Below are 20,968 nucleotides of genomic sequence, written 5' to 3'. Positions count from 1 at the left end.
TTCATCGAGTTTCATTTACCCACCATTGTGAGTAATGTCCTTCCTGGAAGCTGAATCATCCCTTTGTCCACTGTATCCGCACTGTATGTGTTACTCACCCACTAGTCACTTGTTGATACTGTCAGAGTACCACAGGACTTAGTGTTTGGGTAGTGTTATTTTACTTAATAATGGCCCCAGAGCAAGAGCAGTTGCACTAGCAATTTTACTACATGTATTGTTATAATTCCATTTAATTTTTAATTATGGCTAATCTCTAGCTGTGTCTAATTTATAAATTAAGCTTCACTATAAATATATCAGGGAGGAAGCACAGTGCACACAGGTTTAGTACTATTTGCAGTTTTGGGCTTTCAAGTAGGAAACATATGCCTATTAATGTAGCAGGGAGACTGTGCCATGCATGCAGCATTTGCTGTAGTAAGTCCTCCAATAGTTGCCATTCTCCTGCCTCAGTCTCATGTGCTACTAACATGAATCTTCTTGTATTAAAACCCAGCCCTCATAACCTTAAAGTCTCATCTAAGTAGGTGCTTTGAAAGGTAAGCAAAACAAAAGGCAAAATGGATTTGTCTTCTCTCCTTCAGAAAGTACCTTGCTGTCTTCCCTTATCCAAGAATGTTACCCTGAAACAAAGTGACTTCCCTTCATATGTAAAGATGTTTAAAAAAAAAAAAAAAGAGTCTCTGATGGGACCCAACTTCTCCCAATTCCTTACTCTACCACTTTCCACCAGAGCGTATTGTGTCCTTAGTAATATTCCTCATTTGAGTAATACTCCTTCTGATTCATCCCTGCCCTAAACGAATCTGTGGCTCACAAGAAAGCCTGAGGTGGGCCTGTGGCTCTATCTGAGATATAGGACTTCAAGAGCTTTACTGTGTGTGTGTGTGAGAGAGGGGGGGGGGGTTAGGTTACACAACCCCAGCTCTCTTTTTCAGATGCTGCCCACCTTGTTTTGTGGTGAGTTTTTATTTTACCTTTTGTTTTTTCTTGGTTTGGCAGGAGAGGGGTTGCTTTTGTCCTTTGGTTTGGGTTTTGTTTGTTTGTTGTTTGAGACAAGGTCTTACTACATAACCCTGGCCAGCATGGATCTCACTCTGTAGACCAGTTGGCCTCAAACTCACAGAGATCCACCTGCCTCTGCCTCCCAAGTGCTGGGATTAAAGGTCTGTGAGATCACCCCCAGTTCCACCTTGTTTGTTGAGATGAGATTCCTCATTGGCCTGGAACTCCCCTAGTAGGCTACCCTGGCTAGTCAGTGAGCCCCAGGGGTCATCCTGCTTTTCTCCTCCAGAGCTTGCAAGCGCACATCGCCATGCTTGGTGCTTTCACATGGGTTGGTTCTGAAGATTGAACTCAGGACCTCATGCCCGCTCCACAAGCACTTAACCTACTGAGTTATGAGTCCCCTCTTCATTTCTTTATCGTGAATTTCTCCTTTCTGAATCTGCCTTGGTCTTTTGTTGGGTAGGTATGCTGTTGTGTCTTTGCATTGCATAAGGCTTATGGATTCCTTCTATAAGAAGAAAGAACGTAGCATCGTTTCCAAAAGTGCCATGTCCTGTCTCTCACAGGTAGTTCCGGGAAGAGAACTGATACTGGTAATAAGTTCTCACTCGACCCCCCAAGAACGGGATGAAAAAGTGACAATGGCCCAATGAAGCCAGACCATTGAGGGCCGGGGGGAGGGGGAAGGCATTCACTCACAGATGCTGGCTTAGTGTTCACCACCTGAGAAGGGTTACTCCAGAACAAAGCAAAGTACCCGCCAGCCCTCGGGGCATGAGGTCCTATTCAGGTGAGACCATGAACAAGTGTAACAGACATGCATGCAACATGTGTCGGGTGCTGCTCGGCCTGTGGAAATTAAAGAAGAAAGTGCTACTCCAGAGAGAGAATTGGGAGAAAGCTTGCTCAGGGAAGCTCATTTATAAGCAGGACTGGGGAAGGCCAGCTCCGGCCTGGAACATCCAGGACAAAGGTGACTGGGCGCTGCAATGGGCTTAGAAACTTCAAGGAGCAGCAAAGCCACTAGTGTGACCAAGTAGACCCAGCCGGGAGAGTGGAAGGGGTGGGAGAGGGGCTGACATGGGAGGGGGCAAAACTAGAAGGGCCCTGAAGACCCTGGGGCTCATCTAGGCTTGGCATAGGATGTCCTGGAAAGTTCTGAGTGGTGTATTAGAGTTTCATTTTGAAACCCCTCCAGGGCCAGCAAAATGGATCAGTGGGTATGGGTTCTTGCCCCAAAGCCTGATAGCCTGAGTTGAATCCTAAGAATCCATACAATAGAAGGAGAGAATTGACGCCCACAATCTGTCCACAAACATGTGCATGCAGAGAGGGGGGCGGGGAGAGAGAGAGAGAGAGAGAGAGAGAGAGAGACTAAATAAATAAATGTACAAAAATAAAATAAAACCACAGCAAAACAAATGTGCAGGGTCCATGATTAGAAGGCATTAAGTGAGGAGGGCATGGCTATGGCAGGAAGGGGGACAGCTTGGGCCACAGTGGTACAAAGTATGGCTCTATTCTGGGTCCATTGCTAAGATGAACAAACCAGGATTGCTTACAGATTGAATGTGGGCGGAGCTTGAGGGCAAGAAGGCATGAGGGACAAGTCTGGGTGAGATAAGTCTGAGCGAGGAGCAGGGTGGGAATACCTAGTTCTAAAGTAGGGACAACAGGGAATTAGCAGAGCAGGGCAGGAGATAAAAATCAGAAGAAGAGAAAGCATACATTCTGAGCTGAATCAAATTGTATAAACAAAGATGTGACTGGGGAGATACATACATAAATTTGAAACCACAGAGAAGTTCAAGCCAGACATAAGTCTGAGACTACATAAGCTTACCTCTAATTGTTCGTGTAATATTTGCAACCAATCTGCAGGGTACATGTGACTTTTTCTATTTTGCAATGGATAAATCTGAGATTCTGAGGAAGAGGTAATTCGCCTTAAGTTTGCACACAGAATAGATTCACTGCATTCATGCCCATGTGACACAGAGCCAATGCCTTAGGTCTTAATGAATCCAGACTAGAAAGCCCACATGACCAAGGAAAGCTCAATGAACACGAGATCTGGTGCCCTCCCTGTCTACTAAGTTGAACCTTCCCTTTTATGGCATTTGCAATCTATCCCCGCCCCTCCCCCCAAGCTTCCATGGCATCAGACTTGCAGGGTGATCATCTAACTCTTATGAGTTGACCTCTTGACTTGTCATGTCAGCGCCCCCAAGGGCCTTCAAGTCAGACTCTGATAAAGCATGGAACCTGGCCATCCCATTGGTCTCATCAGCTTCCTCAATGGAGTTACACTTGCCCTCAAAATACATGCTCCAAACTGGAGTCGGGGAGGTAACCTCGAACCTGGAGATCATTAGTTGTAGCATCCACTTGGCTTCTAAGCCTGTTTCCCCAAATGTCCAGAGTTAACTAACATCTTTTAAGGATCTGTAAAGCACAAATTAGTTGCAAGGTTTTCCTAACACAGATATTCTGTAATCACAAAGTGACCTTTCCTATATCATTATTTCAAAGCCTGGTTTATAGCTCACTATCTAGGAGACATGAGCAATGAAATCCCTCTGTCCTGTTCCTCCATCTCTAGATGACAGTAGCAGCATCAGCCTCCAGGAGGGTAGAGAAGGCAGTCCCAGGCTTATGAATGCTTTCTGTGTATGGATTTAGTACCAAAAGCCCATGTCCCTCAGCTCCAACTAGGGACTTACCCTCACGTTCCTAGAAACTGCCCACTGATATTTCCTACCTCATGCCCTAATTCATACCACATGACTCCTGCAAAACCCAAAACCCTATCTAACATGTACTTATCCAATGAACCAGAGTCTTAACTTCTTTGACACCTAGTCCTCACAAATAGGGAAGAAAGGGTCCATAGAATAGGGGGGAAATGCATGGTTGTCCATGGCTGTGAGCTCAGCAGTTGGGAGACAGGAGTGGGAGGATCATGAATTCCAAGCCAGCCTTGTCCACACAGTGCGACCTGCCTACGGAGAAAAATATCCCTTTATAATCTCTAACAGGAGCTTCCTAGAGGTTGAATCTGATCAGCACAAGATGATTATTATCAACTTTACTGCTGTGGCCATGGCTCCTAGCAAGCAGACAGGACTCCAGGCCCCTATCAACAGTAGAAGTGTGTATTCTTGACTTCAGATCATGTAGGTTCCAATCCCAGATAAATGGATTGTGAGTTAGAGGACACTGATCAAATCAATCAATCCTAGCCCATCCCCAACTGCAGGAACTGCTAATTACTTCTGACTTACACAGAATGATACACACACTGAGCAGGTAAAGAATAAAAAAAAAGTCTCTGTACATGCCCCCAAGCACTGACTTTACATCTAAAATCCAAACCACTGCATGCTTCAAGGACAAACTTGCTGAGAAGCCTTGGGAAGGTTAGTGAACCTCTCTGAACTTCTATGTTTCTCTCCTGGAAAGGGAGGGTGTTAATCCTTCCTTCCTGGGCCATTTCACCATAAGAATCTGGATAGCATGCACAGAAAGCTGGGGCAGTGTGTGCACACATGGAGCCCTCAGCAGCTCAGCCCTTCATTCTCATTTCTACACTAAAGCTACTCAGAAATTAAGAAACATGTACATACCCCCAAACATTCCTAACATATAGGGTATCATTCATGACTATTTCATGAACTTTGGAAGTCAAGTGTCAAGGGTCATAGGGCTGGTGAGCAAGAATCCTACCACTCTAACATAGGTCTTTCACTAACATTCCAAGTCTAGGGCTCCCCCAAGAACCAGCTCAGAGCAGTCTGGTCATCCAAAGCACTGAATATCATGAGGCTACCCTCCAGCCATCTCCATCCCCACTCCCTGCTCAATTTCCCACTACTTCAATAAATCTACAATATAGGAAGCTTGCCAAGTCAAAGAAACCCTCTTTTGTCAGCACAGGGTGGAACTCTCACCTTAAAAAATAAATAAATAAAAAGGCAGATGCTTCTGGTAAGAAAGCAAGAAACAAATAAACAAACAAAATGCATCTTAGTGACTTCTGAGACCTGAAGCAAATTAATTCTCCGCAGTCCAGAACCCAGAGAGGCCCATCTAAATCTGAACAGAAACCAGCACAGAAGTCCTAAAAGCTGTCAGATGCCGCAAGACATGGTAGTTTTGCCAAGGTACCTATCAATCAAAGCTTAGCCTAGAGGAGCCTAACATGCATAAGCTGCAAATGGAGAAATGAAATAGGGTCCACAAAGCATGAACTCAGTTTGCTAGGCCCTAGGCGCTGCCTGGGAACCCAAAGCCCTTGAGAGGTCTTTCATAGAAAGCACTAATCCTCAGTCCTGGGTGATCCATGGCCCCTTTTTTCCAAAGAATGACAAGAATGGTAGAAAACCACTGTGGACTGAGGAAGCCTGGCTCACTCAGCCCTTTGTAGCTACCGTCCTGCTCTGTCTCTCCTTCCTCCTCCCTACGTATGCCAAGATGAGTCAGACAGACCCACGTGGGCCCTATTCTGGACCTAGCTCACTGGCCCAGTTTGGTGGCTTCTACTGAAAGCCCAGAGCCTGTGTCAGACATGCAATGTCCTCACTGCCAGATTTCAGTAAGGGTTCCGCCACGACAGTTCTGTTCCTGCAGGAGGGTGTCAAGCCATGCAACTGCTCTCACGGGGACACACAGATTAAATCCCAACTGTCTTTGTCCAGGCCCCAGCTTCTTCCAAGCAACCACAAGTCACACCCACCACCAAGAAGCAGCCCTGGTTAAGGATAGGTTGGCTCCACCCCAGCACCAGAACTTCCTATGATTGGTTGAGACAAATACATGTAACCTAGGCTGGTCTGAATGAAATAAAGCCCAAGACTTTTGATTCAGTAGTAAGAGGAAGAAGCGTTTTCTGTTTTGAAGGTAAGAGGTGCTGCCATGAGTCAGTCCCTTCCTCCACCATGAGCAGAGCCCATCTGAGGCCTTGACTATAGGAGATATACTTAGGCTAAACCAAATCTGAGGAAGATCAGTGAAACACCTACCATCCCCTGAGTGTCCATTTGCAGCCCCACCTCAAACTCCACACTTCACCCTCCATGGGGGGAAAACCCTCTTGGTACTTGGGGGAATCCCATGTTGTTTTATTTTGTTTTGTTTCTCTGTTTTGTTTTATTGTTGTTTCCTGTCATCCCTAGCCACCTTCATTCAACTCGACCTCACGGGTGAAGCCTTCCTCATCGCCATCTTTGGCAGGAGGTCATCACCCCTTCCAAGGAAACCTATGTTCCTGCTTTCTCACACTATCAAGGTCTCTCAAGCAATGGCTTGTGGCCACATGGGCTTTCTCTCAAGAGGGAGAATGGTATTCTCTTCATACCCAGCATTTCATGCTCTGCCCTGTGCAAAGGGAGTGCCCAACAGACACATGTGACACTGAACTTTTGGAAGTCTTTCCTGTCCCACCTTGTTCTGTGACTTACAATGGCTTTACAGAATGTGTTTTTCTCTCTCCCAAGCACCCTGCTCCCAGGCCAAGGCAGAACTTCAGGTGGACATGAGAGTGCAGTGAAATCTGCATCATCTCAAAAGTCAAGTGAAGACTTATAGTCCCCTGGGATAGCATGGACTACTTGTGTCCTGCCTATCCTCCGTCTGTCTGTGCACCATTCTTTCACCTAGCAACCCAGGCTCCAGCTCCAGCTCAGCTGTCTCCTTGTGCCCCTGGAGCAAGTTATCTAAATGGTCATGCCTTCACCTCTGTATTGAAGCAAGTGCAGTACCAAAATTCTAGCCCCCCTCCCCCCTCCAGACTGTTCATTCAGAAAAACCCAGATTCTAATACTAAAGAATAGGGAAGCATTCTCTTCACCCTCCAAGCTCTCTTCTGCCTCTCACTTGCTTTCCCAAGCAAAAGGACACATTTTTTTTTCTCTCAAGGAGGTGCCAAGGACAGAGGAGCTCAGCAGGCTTCCCTTCCCTCTTAAGATAAGACCTGAGCTGGCAACATTTGCCAACTGCCTCATTACACCCCAAATCTAAATCTGGAAGCTCGGAGACATGAGTGGCTGTTATGGGAGCATGTTCGTGCTGCATCCTTAAGTGAAAAACCAGGCTAGTGTGACAGCTTCCAAAATGTGAGTTCAGTGCCTGGCAAAGAGTGGGTGCTCAATTAGGACCTGTTAAATGAGTGAATGAACTCCTTTAAAGAACAAAATAACATGTCCAGGTTTGCAGATGCTTAGAAATTAGGCCGGCAAAGCAGATACCAGAATTCCCTCATCAGTTGTCCATCTGGAGAAGGAACTGCCAGGTGTCCCTTTCCCTTTTTGTTGTTGTTGTTGTTGTTGTTATTGTTGGGTTTTTTGGCTTTTTTTTAATGTTCTATAACACACACATATTATTTTATAGTAAGGAAATCAAGTCATTTTTATAAGCATTTAAATGTTAGAAAAATAATAATAACCCCACATATCCAAAAGAAATAAATGACTAACACGTACATTCTCAAACCCACTCCTGGCAGCCTTCCTCCCTCCCACTCATCCGCCCTGTCTCAAAGAAGCAGGCTCGCCTTCTCTTCTCTGTCTAGATGGGGAAATCTGGAGAGTCAAATGGTTGCTTTCAAACACTGCTCTTGCCAGTTTCAGAACCCAGTCCAGAGGTGACCCCTTCCCTTTACCCTTGGAGGAGTGTTAGCCTGCCCACTTCTAACTTCAGTCCTTGAGAGAACTAGCCTTTCAAAGCCTAGAAGAAGAGAATACAGTCAGGGCAGAGAAGCTCTTTCATCCCTTGGGGCATCTGTCCCCACATTAAACTCTCCCAGCTCCAGGTTAGGGAAACTAAATCAAAGGAATGCATCTTACCACCTGCGAAACTTGCAGAACTTCATATCTTATCAGTTCTCCATTAGCTTCTCTCCTTTCTCTTTCCACGTATTCCTGCCCATCGCTCACGGTTCTGACCCAAGGCCAGAACCTCAAGCTCCGCACTTTGCCTCACATCCACTCCCATCTGCTTAGTGTAGGTCACCGTGAGGCTGGCTAAAAGAGCCCATAACTAAGGAGCATCAACCTCAGGAGAACACATGAGGGGGTGCCCAGGTGGTACCTTGGAGAGAGCTTAATTACCAAAGAGAAGCGACTCAACAGTGAGCAACAAGCAGCGACCAAAGCAACCAGAAGCTATCACCTAACTAGTGACATAGGCTATGGGCTCCTGGGCCAAGCAACCAGAAGACGGGACCTAATAGTTCTGGCTAAAGGGAAGAAAAGTAGACACTCCTCCAAGTGCAGAGAGAGTCATGCTTTATGAAGTCTGTGTTTCAGCATTCCTCTGTGTTGGTTACTATAGAAGTAGGTCTATAGTTCCAGATGGACGTCCCTTGCCTCATACCCTTCCGTGATTAGCACTAAAAGGCATGGTATAAGCAGACTAGAGAGGTCAGGCTCAGAGGGCCCACAACCTGAGAATGACATAATCTCATAGCGGAAACTACAAGACCAAAGGCCCTGACTCCAAGCAGCCCTGCCACTCTCAGTAGCTTCTCCTCTGAATGGCTCAGGACCTCCCACAGCCCAGCTGCCATCCCCTACAACAAAAGGCTAGAATTCCCGATTTTGCTGGTGCATCCAAAAGCTCTGAGTAGCCAGGAGAATCAGCGGAGAATTCTTCTCTGCTTTAAAAAAAAAAAAAAAAAAAAAAGTTTGATTTTGGAGGAAGCATAGTTTTATGAGTTTATGTTAGGTTTCTCTGTGTAGCCCAGGCTGGCCTCTAGCATATCTTAGCCCATGCAGACCTTAGGATTCCTGATCCTCCTGCCTCTCTCTCCTTAGCACTAGCATCACAGCCGTGTCCCACCCCACCCAGCACACTGGTCAGTTTTGTTTTGTTTTTTTATCGACAAAATTGTGTTTTTCATTTCCAACCTGGTGGAGAATGATCACATCTAGCTAATCAAGATGCTAATCCTCACCTGGTTCTTCTGTGGTGTGAAGACTCTTTATCCACTCTGTACTCTTCAAGGTCACACACAGGCCCCGTAAACTTCCTACTCCTGTTCTCGAACCATCGCCTCCTCCTGCGTCAGTGTCTCTGCTGTCTCACCTTCCTCCTTCCTTCAGGTCTCAACATAAAGACAAATTCTCAGTCTCTTTCCCCTGTGGAAGGGAAGGAGAACCCGGCTTCATCTCTAGTGCTGTTCTGGGTGACCCTCCACGCCTCAATTCCCTCCTCTATAGCAAGGCAAGCATAAGAACGGGACCTTCTTCCAAGAGTCACTCCGAGGATGAAATACAGCGGTGCGCAGGAAGCTCTTACACAGCACATGCCTGCCACAGTGGGTGCTCAGTACATTCTAGCTGTTGTCGCTCATGGTGCCAGCATGCTAAATTAGATCTCCGTCGTTCTCAGAGCCCCCAGCGCTCTTCCTTCAGAACACTCGTCACAATGTGTAATTATATTTTTGTGTTGTCTACTTGCCATTCCACCCAGGCTTAAATTTGAGGAGGGATAAACCAAATGCCTCTCACAATTATGGCTGTATTCCCGGAACCTGGTACAGTGCCTGGATGTAGTAGATGTTTAATAAATTTCTGTTGGATGAACAAATGAACGGAAAAAAATGAATAGAATACTAACATGGGCATGGATAATTGCCACGGTCCCTTCCAGCTCTAAAAGGTTCCAACTATTCTCTACTTTTTGACAGCTTTGGAAGAAAAGCTTAAAACGAGCCCCAGAGAAGCGGTTTACAGATCCCTGGGGAAAACCCCAGGATGGCTACTGCTGACAGGCTTCTCAACACTCACTTTGTTGCAACAGTTACTTTGTTTTGTTTTGGTTTTGGTTTTTTGATTGTGTGTGTGTGTGTGTGTGTGTGTGTGTGTGTGTGTGTGTGTGTGTCATGCCTGAGAGTGAGTTTACTGAGTCTCCAGGATGGAATAAGCTCCCCTTCCTCAGTACTACTGGAAAACAAGGCCAGTGGGTATAGGGACCTAGTCAAGGTAAATGGACCTACCCATGGCAACAAGGGACATTGATCCTTGAGCCAAGGAGTCCCTCACAGATCAACAGGTGACCATGGTAGTTGGCATCCTCACTCTTCCTGCCCTCTGGGGCCTGGGGAGTAGGGAGAACTCTTCTTGTTTCTGGAATCAAGATCTCAGGCTGGCCTGAATATTACATCTCCTTTCCCCAGACAGCTTCCAGGGCTACCCTCTCCACACATCTCAGATCAGCAGATAGAGTCTGAGGACATCTTTTCAAAGATGTCTAGAGAGTTGATGAATACCAATGTCTGAAAGCTATTCTAGTAGAAAGAAAATGAGGAGCTTAAGTATTGCCCCACTGGACACTGTGGAGAGGCAGCAAGCCCCTGCTGACTTCCTCCTTCACTGCAGGGGTAAGAAGCCACTCCAGCCCCCCCCCCCACTACCTGCTCTGTAGGACAGGCTCTGTTGAGCCACTGGTATGGAAACCTGGGATGCTTTAAATATGAGGCACAGGTCTTGCCCCTAAAACTTCTAGCTAAGTTGCTGTGGAGGGCAGCTTGAGTTGGAATCTTAATATAGGAGCCCTAATAGACAGCAAAATTTGAGAACTACAGTTCTAATTCACTTTTACAATTTAGATCAACAAAAAGCATACACAAATGCCTTCTTCCAATCAGAGACCTGGCCTGAGATGTGGGCTCAGATATGGATCCATGCTGGTAAGATCTGAGAACCTTGTGGTCCACAGTCTGACCAGTAGGTCCATTTTACAATCTCCAAGTCTTTGTTTTCTATAACTTAGAGGCAACTTGCTGAGCCATGATCCAACACACAGTAAGAGATAATGAAATCCAAAGTCATCTTCATCAAAGTTTTATCCCAGCTCCACCATTTACCAGCTCTACAACTGAAGTGAGCCTTACTTTCTCCATTTATACAGCAGAGGTGGTGTGACCTGATACCTACTCACTGAATTCTCCTCCTCAGTGTGCAAAGCGCTTAATGCAATTGCTGGCACACAGTGAGAGTCCAGAACATCCCAGTCAATGAGAAAATAGCTTTCATTTGCTGCTATTGGATGCCTTCTTTTTTTTTTTTTTTTTCCTTAAAAGGGGCTTAAACAGTTAGGTGGCTATTCTGCCAACCACAGATAGTTTTAATTCTTCTAACACCCCTTTGCTTCTGTGTGTTTGGGTGGATGTATATGTACATGTGGTAAAGGTGTATTTATAGGGGTGTGTGGGGTGCTGTTGTGTGTACATGTGTGTACACATGCAGTTGGAAACCAGAGGTTGATGCCATTGTCCCCCTCAACCACTCTGCATCTTATTTTTTGAGTCAGGGTCTCTCACTGAATCTGGAGCTCACCAACTCACTATACTGGTTAGCCAGTGAACTCCATAGATCTTTCTGTCTCTGCTTCCCAGCTCTGGGATTATAAAAGATGCTACAGCATGGGCATCCGTCAGTACTGGAGGTCCAACATAAGAACAGAAGTTCTTATGCTGATATGGCAAGTTACTAAGCCATTTCCTTAGGCCCTGTAACTCCTTTTCCTTACCGAGTCTTTGACCCTGAATGTGTCAGAGTACTGAGAGCAAAATCTGGCACAACATCTCTCCATAAGCTAAAACTTCTCAGAAAAGTAGAAGATAATGAATGGTACCTCCTCCATGGACCAAGGGTCCATAGAAAGCTGATGACCAAAGTAGAAGAGTTGCTCCCTGAAGGCTCTTTCTAAAGAGAGCATTTGAAAACTGGGAGCCAGAAGGCTGCCCCAGCACCCCTCCGCCCTCTTTGGGTGATCCTGAAGAATGCTGACTCCAGCATGGGGTCCCTCTCACCACTTCCCAATCTGCCTCACTCCATTTAGCTCCAGCAATCCAATTCCCTTTCCTCTACCCGGAAATCGATGTTTAATTAACACATTATTGGAAAAATAAACACAGTCTTCAATGGGACTGCAATGAAGTTAACGCAGCTCAGCTTGGGGGCTGCAGAGGGCCCCTCTGACAGAAAAGCACTTCTCCTAGTCCCTGCCTCTCAATGAAGAAAAAGTTCCTTCTTTCTCCCTGGGGTCCCTCAGCCTGGGGAAATCCCAGTCTCTTCTCTCTCTGCTCCATCTTCCCATCTCTGGGAAGCTGGTTCTAGTCCTTTCCTGTCTTACCCTACAAGGCAGAGGGGAGGAGGATTAGCTTGTTGCCAGTGCAATGCTTTTTGGGAAAGGGGAACTCCTGGGCACCCCTTCTGTGACACCATGCAGCGTTCCATTTCCTCCTTTTCTCCAAACTGAATCAACACTCATTCAACCCTAAGGTCAGCAGCAGTTCTCTTGCCCTAGCTGGAGTGAGGGGAAGGAGATCAGCAATGACTGACCAGGATGACAACCCTAAAGGCCTTGCCCAGACATTGGGAACTGATATAAAGATTTCCCTTAGGAATATTTCCTCTTCTAGTTCTCAGTAAAGATGCCCCTCTTCTCTGTGGCCCCATGAGAGTACAAAGTCAAGTCTCTGGGTTGAGACCTAAGCTTGGACCTAAGGCCTGCTATTTCTTGCTGACAATCCTAAATAGGCTAGCTAGTCTCTCCAACTACCAGCTTCCTCATCAAATGAAGATGCGGTCCATCTAATGAAACAACAGAAAAGCCAGGTGCTAAACTATGGTCTCTTTAGCAGATTCTCACAGTGAGGGTCAGGCTCTATTTCTAGGACCATGGACAGCACCTTCCCCACAGGGCCCTGGATCACAATGCAAAACAGAGATGAATTTCAGGTTCTCAATCATCTGTCCACCATTCCAAACCATATAACTCCTTCCTTGGGTGGGGACTTGATGTAAAGAGGGTCACTGAAATATGGGAGACAGATTTCCAAAGTGCTATTAAAAAGAATCTAGGAGCAGCGTCACTCCTGAATTAGTAGTCCCACTTTCTAATCCCAACTCCTCAGACCAATACCAACTTCTTAAGCATATCCCAAAGTGTGGGACCGCTCTCAGAATCAACTCCACAGATGAGTTGCAGCACAGTGGTTAAGGCCAAAGGCTTCAAAGCCAGGCATGCCAATCCCTATCTAGTGACCTTGGGTGTGTTACATAACATCTTTTTTGCTATGATAGCAATAATAATCTGACTCCCCTACAGTATGGTCAGAAGACTAAGTGAGACAGCATGGGTCAAGGACTAAGCATAATGCCTGGTACATAGTCAGGAATCAAATGTTATCATTAGCCCAATAAGACTTATTGGGATAGTAGGAGAAGACATAGTAATTGTCTGAATATCTAGATCTTAATCCTTTATAAATTGGGGACAATTGGAAGTATCACTAGAAAATGGCTCTCTTCTTGACTACATTCTTGAGATAAAATTGGATTTCTGTCTCTAGTATGCCCCCTTCTTTCCTCTGCCCCACTAAGAGAAAGTAGGTGATGTCATTTCAAAGAAGGATGAGCATATATTTTCTCACCCAAACCAGGACACTGTTGTGACTTAATAATTGGACTAGGACATAGTCTAGTCTACAGGAACTGTCAACAAACCAGGGCATTCATTTACACCATCTCAAGGTCACACAGAAATGACTAGGTGTCATGCTTCAAGATTCCTGCCAAGGATAACCCTTTCCTAGTTATAAAGCTCCATTTTGCTCTGCTTCCCCCCCAAACAAACAAATGTACTCTTGGATAGAATCTCTAGCTTCTATTCAGGTCATTCAACTCTAACCCCTATTCAATGTCATCTATCTTTAATCCCCATGTAGGGTCATTCAAGTCCACTGCTAGGGTGGAGCAGAGAAGACTGGTAAAAGACCTTCACACACACTTGACACCCTCAGTATCTCCAACCAGTATCTCTCTAACTATCTCTAAGAACAAAAATGAAACATGCAGTGTGTAGGCCTATATATCCACTCTCAATAACCAAGAGCTAACAGCCTGGGAAAGCCTACCAGCACCTCAGTTCCAGCTGTCAGGATGAAGACATAGGCTTCTTACATCATGGTGCCCCTATGACATCTAGGTCTACCACTGGTGGGCAGTGTGGCATGTGCATTGAGAATCACTGAACGCTCTCCAACACACACACACACACACACACACACACACACACACACACACACACGAGTGTCTTCTTCCAACACCTTCAAAGGATAGTGTTGATTCACACTCTGGCTATAGCAACCTGGGAATATAACTCACCAGGAACCTTCTAGCTTTAGAAAACTGAAACATCATCCAGAATTTCTTTAGCTCTATAGACATTTTACTTGTTCTCCTACAAGGCACACCTGCCATCCTGTCTCACCTAGACCTCACTCCCTGATTAATAAAGGAGAGCTGATGGACAGTTGTGAAGGGCCATCACAACAACATCCAGGAAACCTGGATTTTAGCTGTGGCCACACCAGTGTTATGGATGATTTCAATAAGCCATTTCATCCATGAGCCTTGCTTTCCTCTTCTGTATTTGAGGGAACTAACTAAAAGGGGAAGGTGGCTTATTTCTCCTTTCCTTCCAACAGCATAATATGAAGATAACAAGATTAGGCTCTGAAATAAGTCAGATTTGAATTCAAGCCCTTGATCTGGTCATTTTATCAAATTACTTTAGTGATGTCTGGGTCTCCTCCATCAACAAAGCAATATTAGTATGCTTTGGATTATTTGGAGGATTAAATAAGATACTACATAGAGAAAAATTCTTGCATCTGAAGGTAGTATATAATAAGTACCTCATTTCTACTCCTATGAGGGTGAAGATAGTGAGGGACCATGAGGGAAGATAGTGACTCTGAGCCAGGATGAGGAAAGAGCTTTCTACTGAACTCGGAAAGTTCATATTTGGCAACTCCTCCATCAGACCACCTAGACTTGCAGGAAGAACTCAGATAGCCCTGAGCTACATTCAACTTTCCCAGAAAGCAATATGCTAGGCAAAGACTAATCCATCCCCAAATCTATGTGGTTCTTTCCTCCAATCAGCATATATTTGTTTGAACACCCACCCAATATGTTCAAAGGAATTTCCTCAGCACTGGGAACACTGCAATGGATAAAAATTAAGTCCATGACCTCACAGAGCTTGCATTCTATAGGTGGAAATTAAATACAGTCTATCAATATATAAGACAGTATTCAGTAATGATTAACTCATTAAAACCAAAGACAGTATGATGGGCAGGAGTTCCACTAGAACATTAAAGGGGACTATTTTCAAAAGTGGGTCAAGAAAGGCCTCTCTGAGTAGGTGTCATTTGGGCCATGACCTGCAGGAAGGGACTGAGTGCTGGTACCACAGCCCTTGCTCCAAGCCTAGTACAGCCACCTGTGGCTGGCCCAGACACATGGCTGCACTTGCTTCATGTGCAGAAAAGCCACAGCTAGTCCACACACCAGAACTGCAGTACAACTAGTTCTCCCTGGGAAGGTACATATGGCCATGAAGCCTGACCACAACTGCGACAGCATAGATTTCCAGGTGGCAAGCTGGGTAAGAGATGCTTGCCTCTTTTGCAACTCTCCCCTGAGAGGTCATACAAGGAAAACAGAGCCCAAGTTCCGGAGAGCAAGCTTTTTCCTGAGTCTGTCACAGCAATCCACCTCCGAGGCATCCAACTCCCCAACTCTCCCCTTTCTCCAGCAATGACATAACTCTTTCTCCCTAACTCCTCAAGGTCAGCTCCAGGAAGATAGAACAACACAGGAGAGACGGGACAATCTCTTTGCTTTGAGGAATTTTTTTTAATGTTTTCCAATTTCACTTTTAATTGCTAATAAAGTGACACACCTCTAGCTGAAGAAGGAGGGGGAAAATGGCGTCTGGTAGTTCCAGCAGCTTAAGCCTTCAGAAACCAGAGCAAACAGGGGCTCTAGCTGATCTCATGGCCAAGGGCAGTTTCAGCTCTCACAGGCTGCAGCCTCCTACAAGGCCTTACCACCCAAGAGGTGTCTGAATCCTACAGGGAAAGCAAGGCCTTTCTCTGAGCTCAGCACAGAGCTAGGAAGGTAGCAGGGAAACCCCTTCATTTCACCCACCTTGCCCCTTCTTCCCCCCCCCCCCCCCCCCCCCGCCAGTCTGCATCCACCCACCCATCACCCTTGAGCTCACCCGCCCACAGCTTTGCTTGGTGGACTGGGGATCTCACTTGAGGCTTCCTGCTGGAGTTGCAAGCAGTTCACTCCCTCCCTGCTTCTTTTATGCTTCCTTGAAGACTCTATCACCCCTCTCCCCAGCTAAATGCCCCAAATTTCACCTTCCTTCACCCTTAGTACCCCACCTCCCCAGTAGACACATATCCAATACATACTGCCACCCAGCACAAAAAGTCAGGCAGCCTTCTATCTGAACCACACACGCACAGGGTGGACAAGCCCATGTGATCCAATCGGAGGCACGTCACTGTCTGGAAAAACACAAACACCACTCTAGCCCCCATAGAGAAGGCAACACAAAGGCCACCAAGAAATCCAAGACCTTGCATCGTCTACACATCAGAGAGCTAGGTAGGACAAAGACATCGATCTAGTCTCCCAACAAACCACAACAAGTCTCAGGGACATTCTGCAGTGCCCTCTGGCTTGACACAGTCCACTGATCAGGGTTGTGTGTGTTGGCGTGTGTGTGAGAGCACATAGCCATGTGCATGGGGGTGGGGGCTGTGCCTGCTCTCCAGGCATCAAGTTCCCCCAGAGGTAATCCAGTCGAGACCCCGCTCTCCCCTGCAACCTCCCTTCAGTGTGCCGCAAACATAGATTTCATGGATGGTTAAATTGGATCATTATCATCGAGTGCTTATTTGGCCCAAAAAAAAAAAAAAAAAAAAAATCATTAATGTCATCTACCCACCTCCTCATGAGGTCTCCTCCCCCAAAAGACTCTCCAACATACTAATCCCATGAACTGCGACACACCACAGCATTTAGGAAAGAATAATAGAGAAAGAGAAGAAAACGGCAGCGATGGCAAGGAGAAGATGAGGCTGTAGCATTACTGGGTACCCTGCATGAAGATGGGCAAGGGGGCCATGGCTGGATGTGGAAGCGGGGAAAGAGGCGAAGGCAACAAAACCAAGCAAACGCAATCAAGTCCTCGGTCGCCTGCGTGTGAGAGAATATGTGTGCAAAAGCGTGTGCCGTGGCGTGTGTGGATGTGCCGACTTAGCCCTCCTATCAGAAGGCTGCATCCGTGTGGCATGTAGGAAAGGCCATCGAACCACTGTTGTGTTGCAAAAAGACAAAAAAAAAAAAAAAAAAAAGAGCCGCATAGTCATCAGAATCAGAATTTTTTCATGGAGACGAAAAGGGCTGAAGGGAAGGGGGGTTGGGTAGAGGGTAGAGGGGACAGAGCATGCAAATGGAAGGCAAGACCATGGCAGGGCTGTGGAAGGATGGAGGGGGGAACTGGTGGTGGGGTGAACACAATTGCACGCACACAGAGACACAAACACACACAAGATCCAAACACCAACCCCACCGCCTACAGTGTTCATCCAAGGCTGACAACCCGACCCCATCTCTCCGCTGCTTCTCAGAGCCCCCAAAGCTGGTGCGGACGGATTTGTGTATCTCAGTTTTGCAGCAGTGGGCTAATTACAACCAAGCCCCCTCACCAAATTAACCCCTCCCCTCCCTCCCTCCCTCTCTCTTTCTCTCTCTCTCTTTCTCTAAAAGGCCAATTGAAGAATAATGTGTTTTTAGAGATAATGGATTTTTTTTCAAGGAGCGAGAGAAAGGGGGGATACAGGACAGAAATTCTGCAAATCGGTGACTCCCAACCTCACCTCCGTGTCCCCTCACGTCCCCATTCACTGGAGCATCTCATCTACCATTCTCCGACCATTCCCTTGTCCCCCACCATCCAAAAGAAAAGACCTTCCTACCATGCACATCGACAAACACACCAACCGCCACCCAATCTCAGTAGCCGATCTCAAAACCCCAAGCATCAATCCACCTCGATACATCCTTCCTTATATAAGCAGCAACCATCAACATAGGAACGCAGCATTAAAAAGAAAGCAACAAAAACGGAGGCCGAACCCCAATCGGTCCCCCAGTAATTAATAATAGGGAGCTACCAGAGAAGCAAAGACGTAGTCGTCTCTCAAAATCTAGAATTCCTTTGATTCCTGGTGTCTCACTTCTTAAGAAGCAATTTTCAAAAATTATTATTTCATTAGAAAGGGCCAGAACGCTCCAGAAAAGGGCATTTGCACAGTCCAGTTGTTAGAAAAAAAATTTTTAACCCAGCCCTGTTGCTCACTTTAATAGCGAACTTCCAGCATCCAGCCTTTTCCCCCCCTTCTCCCAAAAGGAAGGTTGGCTTACAGGGTGAATCCAGGGCTGCAGAAAATGGGCCAATACTCCATTCCCCAATAACAACAAAAATCAAACAATAGGAATACATCTGCACAACCAGCACCCGTCTGAAATATCGTTTACCCCGATATGACTTAGGCAGATTAAGCCTGAAGATTAAGAAAGAAAAATACCAGCTTTGCCTAGTCTCTCCCACCATCCTCTCGACACATAACCAGCAGCCCTTAGGTAAACTTGCCCATCACAGCCAGCGGGACCATTGTAACTTGAAAGGCGATGCTGAAGCCCTTGAACGATGAAGGAAGGCTCTAGCCAGAACAGCACATTAAGAAAGGGACAGTTCTTCGGGCTCCAATGACTAACCTCCAGGTGCCCCCAGATAGACTATCCCAGCAACCAAGTCGCCCAGAGTGTCGGCAGTTCAAATTTCCTTCAGACCCTTCATCACAAAAGGCATACGGTCATCTGACCCCCAAAACTACACCATCCTCCAGGTGTGACAAGGAGTGCCCCCCTCTCTCTTGGGGCCATCCTCTAGACCCAGGGCAGAAAAAAATAATTCAGAATGTTGGGGTGCATCAGGGTGGCAAAAGAAACATTCTCTCCCCAAAGCGGGAATAGCCAGAAGAAGCGGAGAGAAGGCAGTTCCTATTCTAGCTACTCTTACGCAGTCCAACTGGGATCACTCCATCCTAGACTAGCCCTCCACGATCTCTGACCTTTGCATTGAAATATTAATAATAATAATAACAATAATAATAATACAAAATAAAGATCAAGGAAGAGAAAACCTATACTCTACCTAAACCCAATAATGGTTTGCAAAAAATAAAATAAAATAAATATATATATATATACATACAATTTTGTCATCACATAATGGTTTTATTTTTTTGAGCCAAATCAAAAGAGGGACACATTTAATAGAGAAAGGGAGCAATTAATTTTTTTAACAAGTGCTCACGGTAAGTCACCTGCAAGGCAGCAGAGCCCATAGGTTGGTATTACATCACTAGCTTAGGAAGGAATGGCAGCTGGGGAGACAGATTTTTCTCTTCATTGTCATCAGTATAATGTTTCTAGAGCAGTTAAGTTTTGTGGTTAAAAAAGAGAAAGGGAAAGAGCCGAAACTCTGGATACAACACAAAGCTTTGAAACACACACACACACACACACACACACACACACACACACACACACACAATACATCGAAAGAAGCTTTAAGGTCACTGAGAGCTTGCAAACCCACAGTGCTTACACAGAGTGGAAGTTTTCAGACAAGCTTGCTACTAAATCATTAATATAAACAAATGGAAGGCAAAGGAGGAAGATTTCCCTTGTAACTGATCCAAAGAGTACACACACTCATGCACCTTCATACACACACACACACACACACACACACACACACACACACTCCTTTTTCACATCTTGAGTGTGCCACCTTCCCAAGATAACAAGTGTCCAAGCTAAAATTTTACTCAAGAATGACCTTTCCACGCCCCCTCCAAAAAAAAAAAAAAAAAAATCACCCAAACGAGTATGTATACACACACAGACATACACTCTCTCACATACACACCTCGATTCCTTAACAGCTAGGGGAAATCCCTGTCTCCATCCTGTTTGTATTCTTGTGTTTCTCAAAGTCCCTTCTCCGGGAAAACAGAAAGTGGCCTCAAGATGACAGGAAAAAAAAAAAAAAGTATCAACATAAAACGAAGTGATAGACTCACATCATTTTGGATGAGTAATCCAATCAAACAGGAGAAAGCCTTTAAAAAAAAAAAGTAACAGAGAGAGAGAGAGAGAGAGAGAGAGAGAGAGAGAGAGAGAGAGAGAACAGAATAAATCTAAAACATTTTCTGACTTTCCTAACGTCTGGAACAAAAAGTCTCAACTTCCGGGAGAGACTGAAGTAATAGAGAAGTTGAAAAGCCATTCCCGTGGTCAATAAGGGTCCTCACATCCAGCGTTTGAAAAAGAAAAAATAAGAAAGAAAAGAAAAAAGATCTAGGTTGGTAGCTCTCAACAGAAAACTTCTGCCCTCTCAGATGCAACCTCTTCCCGGAATGGACCAAACCTGGAGTCATTTCGCCTCCTGCCTGCCTACCTGCCTTTCCCCCCCCCAGAATCTTACCTCCGGGGTGAACGGAAGAGTTGGAAATCTGTCAGTTTGGTGTTTAATCAACTGAGTTCGCAGGGTGTTTCCTCCTTGGAAAGATTCAAATTCCAGACTCTTTCTGACTCCTTTTTTCCTTTTTCTTTCTTTTTCTCTCTCTGGGAGGGAGTGGCAGGGAAGAAGGGAGGATGCTGGAGGTCCTGTGTGTCTGGAGCTGCGGGTGGCTGCCTGAGGGGAGGGCACGCCGCCTCTCCCTCTTCAGTGAGTTGCACGCAAGAGGAGATGTGTAGGGCTGCGCTCTGAGCCTGAGACTGCCGGAGGAGCCCAGGAATTTCACGCACTCCAGAGCTGGCCCCTCCCTCTCCCACACAGACCCCAGCATTTAAAGAGACAGCCAAGGCTGCCTGGCTCTGGGCTTCACCTCCTCCCTGGGTGTTTTGCAAACAGCTGAGAAGATATCATGGGAGGGGAAGGGGCATTCTGCAGCCCTCTGTGAGTAAGACGTGGGCTCTGGAGTATCATTCGCCCCTCACCCCAGCCTAAG

The 20,968-nt window shown here is 46.0% G+C and overlaps 1 protein-coding gene across 29 annotated transcripts in view; it reads right to left on the bottom strand.

Annotated features, from left to right (window-relative positions):
• Positions 1–20,720, bottom strand: part of Nrxn3 (neurexin 3) — a 1,610,845-nt gene extending 1,590,125 nt beyond the window's left edge. For 27 of the 29 annotated variants that reach the window (XM_036206284.1, XM_036206279.1, XM_036206286.1 and 24 more), the window contains exons 1-2: positions 20,443–20,720; positions 8,963–9,146 (exon numbers count right to left, since the gene is read on the bottom strand). The gene's annotated coding sequence lies outside the window, so the exon portion shown is untranslated. Of the gene's footprint in view, positions 1–8,962; positions 9,147–16,092; positions 16,112–17,863; positions 17,930–20,442 lie in introns of those variants that run through there. The other 2 variants (XM_036206266.1, XM_036206267.1) reach the window with 2 other exon arrangements.
• Positions 20,721–20,968: the final 248 nt, after the last annotated feature.

Source organism: Onychomys torridus, chromosome 14 (assembly GCF_903995425.1).
Source record: "Onychomys torridus chromosome 14, mOncTor1.1, whole genome shotgun sequence".
Lineage (NCBI taxonomy): Eukaryota > Metazoa > Chordata > Mammalia > Rodentia > Cricetidae > Onychomys > Onychomys torridus.
Note: the sequence above shows the minus strand (reverse complement) of the source record. Positions and strands in the feature narration are given on the sequence as shown.